Source organism: Macrobrachium nipponense, chromosome 37, assembly GCF_015104395.2.
Source record: "Macrobrachium nipponense isolate FS-2020 chromosome 37, ASM1510439v2, whole genome shotgun sequence".
NCBI classification, from domain to species: Eukaryota; Metazoa; Arthropoda; class Malacostraca; order Decapoda; family Palaemonidae; genus Macrobrachium; species Macrobrachium nipponense.
The window spans coordinates 32654716-32664715 of NC_061097.1; the positions used below are offsets into that span (position 1 = coordinate 32654716).

General features: G+C 30.9%; 1 protein-coding gene across 1 annotated transcript in view; it reads right to left on the bottom strand.

The window, feature by feature from the left end:
* Positions 1–10000, bottom strand: part of LOC135209091 (potassium channel subfamily T member 1-like) — a 695006-nt gene that overhangs the window by 101620 nt on the left and 583386 nt on the right.

Genomic DNA, 10000 nt, shown 5'->3' on the forward strand with positions numbered 1-10000 from the left:
GAGAGAGAGAGAGAGACGTCGTAAACAAACAAAGCACAACTCTTACAAAAAACAAGGTTGACTTGGAGGAGAGAAGGTGTGGTTTAGCGTTTGGTAGGTGCAGTGGGGTCTGTGGGGTCGTGGGGTGGGTTTGGGGCTGTGGAAGGGGGTTGGGGGTTGGGTGTGGGTTGTGGGAGGACACAGGAAGGAACCCGCCCACAAGAGGATTGCAACCCACACACTCTCGGGAGAGGGTTAATTTACCCCCACAAGAGAAGCGAGAGGGATCATAGAAAATTGGATGAGCAAACTACACTCTCTCTCTCTCTCTCTCTACTCCCCCTCGGGCTCTCTCTCTATCTCTCTCTCGCTCTCTTTCTCTGGTCTCTCCCCCTCTCTCTCTCTCTCTCTCTCCCAATAAAACTAAATAACGCCCCCAATCACCCTCTTTGTCTTACCAATTCCGAATATGCTTTATCATAATTTAATTTCAACCTCTATTGGTGCTGTCAGTGTGTCAGTCATTCCAAAAATCTGTCACTGTCAGCCAGTTCAAAGTCTGTCAGTGTCAGCCATTTCAATATCTGTCAGTGTCAGCTATTCTAGAGTCTCCCAATGTCAGATATTCCCAAATCGACTTCAGCCTTTTCAAAATCTGTCAGTGTCAGCCAATCCAAATCTGTCAGTATAAGCCAATCCCAAAATCTGTCAATTTCAGCCATTCTAAAGTATACTAGTGTCAGCCATTAAAAAATATGTCAGTGTCAGTCAATTTAAAATCTATCAGCGTCAGCAAATCCAAAAAACCTGTCAATGTCAGTTATTTCAACATGTGTGAATGTCAACATTTCAAAAAAAATATTCCAAGTTATTGGTCCATTCTTTCAACTAACAAACAATCAACTCCAAGGTTCCAATAATCATTTTTCATGTCAACCAATCAACTCCAAGGTTCCAACAAACCTTTCTCATGTTAACCAATCAACTCCAATCAATTAACAACAATAACATTCAATAACAACGATGATCAATCCAAATGAAACTCACTCAGAGCTGAAACAGAAAGAGGGGTTTATTCCTATTTTGTCTTGTAATCATCTTTGCGATTTTCTATCTCTTCCTATCTGTCTATCTATTTATTTACTCATATATCTGCATTCACATACATGATATATATATATATATATATATAGATATATATTATATATATAATATATATTATAATATATATATATATATATATATGATATGAAACAAGCACTGGCTAGGAAAGATTACTTTGCAAATCATGATTTCCAAATCCTTCATTCCTTCACATTATTGTAGATATTGCATTATATATATATATATATATATATATATATATATATATATATATATATATATATATATATATATATATTAATCACTAATTCAAAAAAACAATCTAATACCAAACTATTTTAAGTTACTTATGAGAAGAACAAGTTAACAAATCATAGCTGTGTCTCTACAGTAACTTTATAAGTATTATTGTATATCTAAATTCATATTCCATCAATATAAAAACAATTTCTTCAATAAAAGTTGAAAACCGTGTAGACGGAATATTCACGCCTAATTTAAATTATGTTTAAAAATAAAGTCACAAAGCCAAAAACAGCAACTGCTTAAAAAACTGTTTGAAAAAAATAATGGACCATTACATAACAATCTTGGCTATGCTTAAGGCTTTGAAAATTGATTCATTTGCATAAACATTCCTTGTCAGCATGCCTTGTTGCGTGAAGCAAAATAAAAGATTATATATATATATATATATATATATATATATATATATATATATATATATATATATATATATATATATATATGTATATATATACATACATACACATATATATATATATATATATATATATATATATATATATATATATATATATATATATACATACATATATATATATATATATATATATATATATATATATATATATATATATATATAATCTAGAGCATAATGTGATAGCATGGTGCGCTTTCAAATTTAAAAATACTGAGGAACAAAAATTTAAGATCATTTGCATAAAGTGCTTTCAAATTCAAGTCATAAATGCACAAAAAAATTATATCTATATTTATTTCAAACTAAATTCTTAGCAGAATCCCACACAATTTTGAAGTGAATCATGTCCCATAGATTGTACGATTTAAAACCGTCGTTTATTCATGTGGCAAAGCTTCCTAAAAAAATTTTACCAAAAATGAAAATTGATAAAAAATTTCAATATGCACACAAATCAAGGTCATGGTATATATGTACCTCCTTTTGCGCGACAGAGCAGAGCCAGAAAAAATAAACATAAAAAATGCTAAAATCTGTACCATGATCGGCAGAAAGCATGACCAAAGCGAATATTTTCTTCTGGGAAAAGTTCAAGAAAAAGTTGTATATAATATATATAAATAAAAAGACAGATAAGACAGACAGACAGACAGATGGACAGACGGACCCGGACGGGATGGTTGGCATAGTGATGAGAAGTGTCGAAGGCTCGACGTGCTGTTGTGTATCGGACCATCTTCCAACTGTTTACGGAATCCTACAAGGTAATATTTTTAGTGTTTCAGCTGTTTACAGAGTCCTTCAAGGTAATACTTTACTGTTTCAACTGTTTAAAGAATCCTACAAGGTAATACATTTAGTGTTTCAACTATTTAGGGAATCCTACAAGGTAATAGTTTAGTATTTCAGCTGTTTAGCGAATCCTACAGGGTAACAACTGAGCGTTTTTACAGTTTATGCGATCCTACAAGTTAATATTTTAATGTTGCAACTGTTTATGGGGTACTACAGGGTTATAGTTTAATGGCTTAACACTTTATGCAATCCTACAAGGTAATACTTTAGTATTTCAACTGTTTATGGAGTCCTACACAGTAATAGTTTAGTGGCTCAACAGTTTATGCAATCCTACAAGGTAATACTTTAGTATTTCAACTGTTTATGGAGTCCTAAACAGTAATAGTTTTGTGGTTCAACAGTTTATGCAATCCTACAGGGTAAATCTTGGGTGTTTCAACAGTTTACAGTATCCTACAACGTAATATTTTAAGTTTTTTTCAGCTTTTATGCAATCACAGGTTGACAATTGAGTGTTTCTACGTTTATAGAGTCTTACAAGGTAATACTTTAGTGTTTTAAACAGTTTATACAGTCCAACAAGATATTAATTAGTGTTTCAACAGTTTATGGAACCCTACAAGGCAATACTTCAGTGTTTAACCACTTTATAGAATCCTACAAGGTAACCTTTTTCTGTTTCAAAACAATGGAATCCTACTGGGTAAGTGTTTACATTTGCAACAGTTTTTGGAGTCGTACAAGGTAACACTTTTGTACTTGAACAGTTTACAAAATTCGACAGGGTAATAGTTTAGTGTTTCAACAGTTTATGGAATCCTACAGGGTAATACTTCATGTTTCTAAAGTTTACGGAACCCTACAGGGTAATATTTAACATTAAAATGGTTTATGGAATCCTGCAGGGCAATACGTTAGTGTTTCAACAGTTTGTGGAACCGTACTAGGCAATAAGTTTGTGTTTTAAGTGTTTACGGAATTCTACAGCATAATACTTTAATATCTAAACAGCTGATGGCTACTGCATGGCAATCATCTAGTGTTCCAACAACAGCCTATGACATTCCTTAAGGTATGGATAGTGTCAGCATAGTACACATTTAATACTGATTATTACAGAGTAATAACTCGGTGGTTAAACAGTTGAAAGACAATGGAAGGTAAACAGTTAAGTGTTCAAACATTTTATGAGATCCTAAATACTAATTATCTTATGTGACAAGACTTACCAGAATCCTCAAATGTAATTCTTTACTGATCCAAGATTTTATGGAATCCTAAACAACTTAATAAGCCATTATTTCAAATCGAAGAATCTTTTTATCACACTAGAATAATTAAACTGAAAATAAAATTGGATGAATCATACATGGCGACTTATTCAAATTTAAAAACCAAAATAAAAAAAAAGTAAATGAAAATTGTATAAGTATATAATGCGTCCTTGACTTAAATGAACTTTAAATTTCTAATTCTCTCTCTCTCTCTCTCTCTCTCTCTCTCTCTCTCTCTCTCTCTCTCTCTCTCTCTCTCTCTCTCTCTCTCTCTCTCTCTCTCTCTACACGCTCTATTGACAGGGAAAGTATCAAATGTCCAAATATCAACAACACTACAGCAATGATAATCCCTAATCACTGGTAAAATTCATTCTCTCTCTCACTACCTCAATAAGCCTAATTTTCAGTTAATATTAACGATGAACCCACGATAATTAAAAAAAAAAAGAGAAAAAAACACAAAAAAAAGAAATTAATGTTTGTTGTACCTCTACCTAATTTTAGCAATGAAGGAACGCCTGAGGAATTCTTTTAAAAATTTAATTTCTGCAGATAACCAACCAATCCAGGTACTTCAGAATTAAACAGGTTAACTTTCAAGATACCTGCCCACTTAATCCTGGAAGACGAGTCTTCCAGGTACTTAGAATGAAATAGGCAATTAATGTAATAGGCAAGATAGATGGAGGGTCCCAATGTATCCAGTTAAATAAAGTGGCTACTATCAAGAGACCTGGATAATCAAGAGACCTGGATGATTGTTTATCCAATGAATCCTGGAATACGAGTCTTCCTGGTTCTAGGAATGTAATAGGCAAGATACCTAGAGGTTCCCAATTTATCCATTTATTTAAAGAGGATTATTATCATCACCGGAATGCAACAGGTAACTCTGAAAGTACCTGGAGGATATATAATCATTTTCACTTACTCTAGAGGGCAATTGTTCCTGATACCTGGAATAAATTAGGCTGCTAACTGACCTTCATGCCAGTTCCAGATGCCTTTCTTCATTTCAACAAAAGCTCTGTGCTTTCTAACAGTGCTCCAGATATGGTATACACTGTGAGTGGCAGCCCTCAAAAAGGGTCACAGGGTCAAAAGGTCACAAGATCAAGGAGAAGGTCATGCCCATAGAGTAGTGGACTGGATGACCCAGGAAGAGAAATCTTACAGAGCTCCCAAGTATAGTATACAGTAAATGGCTGCCGTCAATAAGGTCAAAAGGCCAAAAGGTCAAGAAAGGGCAGGCCCCATAGAGTGGACTTGTTGACCCAGAAGGGGAGATATATAGCCACTATGACCTCCACCGCCCCCCCCCCCCCCAACAAACTCCTCTTCCCAAGGAGCTCTCACTCCTATAGGGGCACTTGTTTATACAAATACCTTCTTGCCTCCTTCCCTCTATTCAGAGAAGGAAATGGTCTCCTGGACTCTCTTAGATGTTTTGTATTCTATTTTCTTCGCTCGTTTCTATTAAAAAAAAAGACTCGCCTGATACGTACTGTGACAAATAAGACAGAAATGAATACAGTTAAGAAAAGAAAAATTTGTTGAAGACAAATTATCTTTTGAGTATATATACAGCTACTCAACAGAATGTCTGAATAAATACGAATTAAAATGTGAGATCAAAAAAAAAAATAAGTGTGAATGGAGGTAACATAAAAATTAAACATTGATATAATATATATATATATATATATATATAATACATATACATTCTAACTTATATTCTATTTATATTCTATTTATATAATTCAAGGGAATATCATGTCAAAGATATATGCAAATAGATATAAAAAGAACTCAATGATAATTTTGTACGAATATTTTAACACACAAAACCTCCATATATTTATTTGTATTGCAAATTGCACACATCTTCAATATTATTATCTCTTAGTTTATATGAATAGAAAGTAAAATATAATGTACATAAATACATTAAAAAAAATTATATTCAATATTATTATCCCCTAGTTTATATGAATAGAAATAAAAAATAAAATAAAAATTACATATATAATTTACCATTATCGTACTGTTTACACTCCCTCGCTAAATGTAACTGGGTGTAACTCGTATACGAGTGGTGCAATTCCTCACCAATTACCTTAATGAGTTCGTTTCTATTCCAGCCCATTTGAATGATTACATTCCATTTTCCGAGTGAATGTAATTTTAAAAAGTGGTCTCATGTATTAAAATGATCCTCAGAGGGAACTCGGCATGTCATTCTGTGCTTTGCAACTGTCAAGGGATATTTATGGTTTCGATTTTTATTCATGTTTATCTTTTACTTTGTTTAATTATCTCCAGCACTGTTCAGTTTCCATTTATCTTATATTTTGTTTTGTTATTTCCAACACTTCATTTATTATTCTCTTTTATCTTGTTTCATTATTTCCAACATTTCATTTTCTTATTCTCTTGTTTTTTTAAATTATTTCCAACACCTTTCAGGTTTTATTTATCTTATATTTTTCTTTGTTATTTCTAACACTTCATTTTTTATTCTCTTTCATCTTGTTTCATCATTGCCAACATTTCATTTTTATTCTCTTATTTTTTTATTATTTCCAACACTTCAGTTTTTCCTTATCTTGTATCTTGTTTTGTAATTTCCAACACTTCCATTTTAATTCTCTTTTTATCTTGTTTCACTTCCCCCAACATTTCGTTTTTACTTTACTGAATTATTTCCAACACTTTTCAGTTTTTATTTATCTTTTATTTTGTCATTTCAAAATTTCATGATTTATTCGTTTTTATTGTTTCATTATTTTCAACATTTATATTATTTGCTTTTCCTTTCTTTAATTATTTCCAACACTTCGATTATTTCACCTTCTTTGAATTTTTTTATTATTATTATTTCCAACACTTTTCATTCCTATTTTATTGCGCTTCTAAATTCCAATACTTTTCAGTTTTAATCCTCTTTTATTTTGGTTGATTATTTCAAACTCTTTTCGATATTCAAACACTTCCAAATTTTTTTTGTCTTTTATTTTGTTTATTTCCAACATTTTCCATTTTTTGTTCACTTTTGTTATGTTCAATTATTTCCAACACTTTCCAGTGTTTATTGTCTTTCATTTTAATTCTTTCCACCACTTTCCAATTTCTACTCTCTTTTATTTTGTTTAATTATTTCCAACGCTTTCCAGGTTTTGTTGTCTTTTGTGATGTTTATTTATTTCCAACACTTTTCATTTTTTATTCTCTTTCGTTATGTTTAGTTATTTCCAACACTTTCTAGTTCCTGTTCTCCTTTATTTTGTTTAATTATTTCCAACAGTTTCCAGTTTTTGTTTAATTATTTCCAATTATTTCCAGTTTCCGTTTAATTATTTCCAACACTTTCCAGTTTTTGTTTAATTATTTCCAACGATTTCCAGTTTTCGTTTAATTATTTCCAACACTTTCCAGTTTTTGTTTAATTATTTCCAAAGATTTCCAGTTTTCGTTTAATCATTTCCAATGCTTTCCAGTTTTCGTTTGATTATTTTCAACGCTTTCCAGTTTTCGTTTAATTATTTCCAACACTTTCCAGTTTTTGTTTAATCATTTCCAACGATTTCCAGTTTTCGTTTAATTATTTCCAACACTTTCCAGTTTTTGTTTAATTATTTCCAACGATTTCCAGTTTTCGTTTAACTATTTCCAACGCCTTCCAGTTTTCGTTTAATTATTTCCAAAACTTTCCAGTTTTTTTTTTATTATTTCCAACGATTTCCAGTTTTCGTTTAACTATTTCCAACGCCTTCCAGTTTTCGTTTAATTATTTCCAAAACTTTCCAGTTTTTTTTATTATTTCCAACGATTTCCAGTTTTCGTTTAACTATTCCCAACGCCTTCCAGTTTTCGTTTAATTATTTCCAACACTTTCCAGTTTTTTTTAATTATTTCCAACACTTTCCATTTTTTGTTTAATTATTTCCAACATTTTCCCGTTTTTATTCTCTTTTGTTAGGTATAATTATTTCCAACACTTTTCAGTTTTTATTCACTTTTATTTTGTTTATTTTATTTTATTTAATTACTTTTCTTGTTTCATCATTTCCAACACTTTTTGCAGTTCTATTCGCTTTTACTTTTTTTAAGTATTTCCAACAATTTCAATTATTATTCTCTTTTATATCTTGTTTAATAATTTCCAACACTTTTAATTTTTATTCTCTTTTATTTATTATTGTATTTATAATTTATATTTTTATTCTCTTTTATTATGTTCAATTTTTGAAACACTTTTCACTTTAAATTTTTTTTTAATTATTTCCAACACTTTTTAATATCTATTTTTTTTAATATTTCCAATACTTTTAAGTTTCTATTCTTTTTTATTTTTTTTTTAAATAATTCTAACACTTTTACATTTCTATTTTCTTTCATTTTGCTTAATTATTCCCAACACTTCTGAATTCTTATTTCCTTTTATAAAATTCTAAGGACTTATGGGTAATGAGGCAAGGACGTTACGGTAGGATTTTGACATGGCTCCAAAAATTTGAGGGTAAACTTCAACACGACAGACAAAGTAGGATTTTGAACTGGATGATACTTCCATTAACAAATTATATCTCAGAAACCTACAGGTGGATTTCAACCAAACTTTGTGGACAGGTTCATCATAGACTGGGGAATAGTTAGTAAGATTCTGAGTTGATCCCAAACAAGACTCATCAAGATATTTTCTTTTTCGTTTTTCTTATGGGCGAAGCTATGTGTTTTGTGTTGTTCCTAGAAGGTCTTTCACTATGCAGTACTTCGTAAATCAGCAAGGAGTGCTTTTGTATCTCACATTTGAATAAGTTTATCTTTATACACACACATACATATATGTATATATATATATATATGCATGTGTATATATACATACGTATACATGCAATAATATATATATATATATATATATATATATATACATACATATATATATATATATATATATATATATATATATATATATAAATCAGGCAAACTATATCTAAGCCTGTGAAATAAACACGAATGTGAATAAAACAAATAAAAAAATTAACAATAAAAAGATGGACCACTGAATTTGAGGTTAAGTAAGGTCGTTAAAATAGAATAAACGACAAAAAAGCTTCAGAAATATCCGAGTATCATTAATTTCTGACAGCCACTCTTAAATGCGATGCATAAAAACGACTGTCTCTATGTTTCTCTAAGTTCTAACCTAATTCTACATAACTAAGAAAAGATCTGTCATGAGAACACTCATTCTACAACCACTTCATACCCAGTCAGTAAAACTACAGTACATTCTACGTAACTGAATGACCCTACAGATATACAGGAATACTTACACACCAACAGAGGTACAGGAATCATCTGCCTTTCTTGTATAAATTTAAATAATATATATCTAGTTACCTATGCATTACAGGGCTTACACAATCACCGCATCACAAAGCCCTGATTAGTACAAGGGATAATGAGTCACAATGTGGCCCGACAGACAACAGAATAGCTCCATATTCTCGTATTTATGAGAGGATTTTAAATTTAATTTTTGAAGATGAACGACAAGATATGTCATCTGTAAGTTATAAATACTTTGAGAGTAGCTCAAGAAGGAGAGAGAGAGAGAGAGAGAGAGAGAGAGAGAGAGAGAGAGAGAGAGAGAGAGAGAATCTATAATTATATTTCAAACGACCTTTGTACTCGTGGATATTTTGGAATACAAATCGGAAAACGACATTCTCACAAAAAAAAAGTTCCATGCTAAAAAAGAAAAAAAAAATAAATCGTATCAAAAAAAGATAAAAATAATTCTGGGATTTAGACGAAATAAAAAGTTGGATTAACAATAAAAATAATATGAGATATAAATGAGAGAGAAAATATTAAAGAAATATCTTCAAGAATGACGAAGCCAATAAATGGATAAAAAAATTTTGGGTGCAGAAACATGATGCTTGAAACATTCAGGGTAAATTCGAAATTTGAAATTTTGGGACATTCGGTTCAGGTTGGCTCTTCTGCCAAACTTAAGGAAATCTTTTCTGTAAGAAAATGTGAGGCACGATAGATTACGTATAAAATGTTTGTTGTAATCCACAATGAAATTCCTGCTGTAATTTTTCTG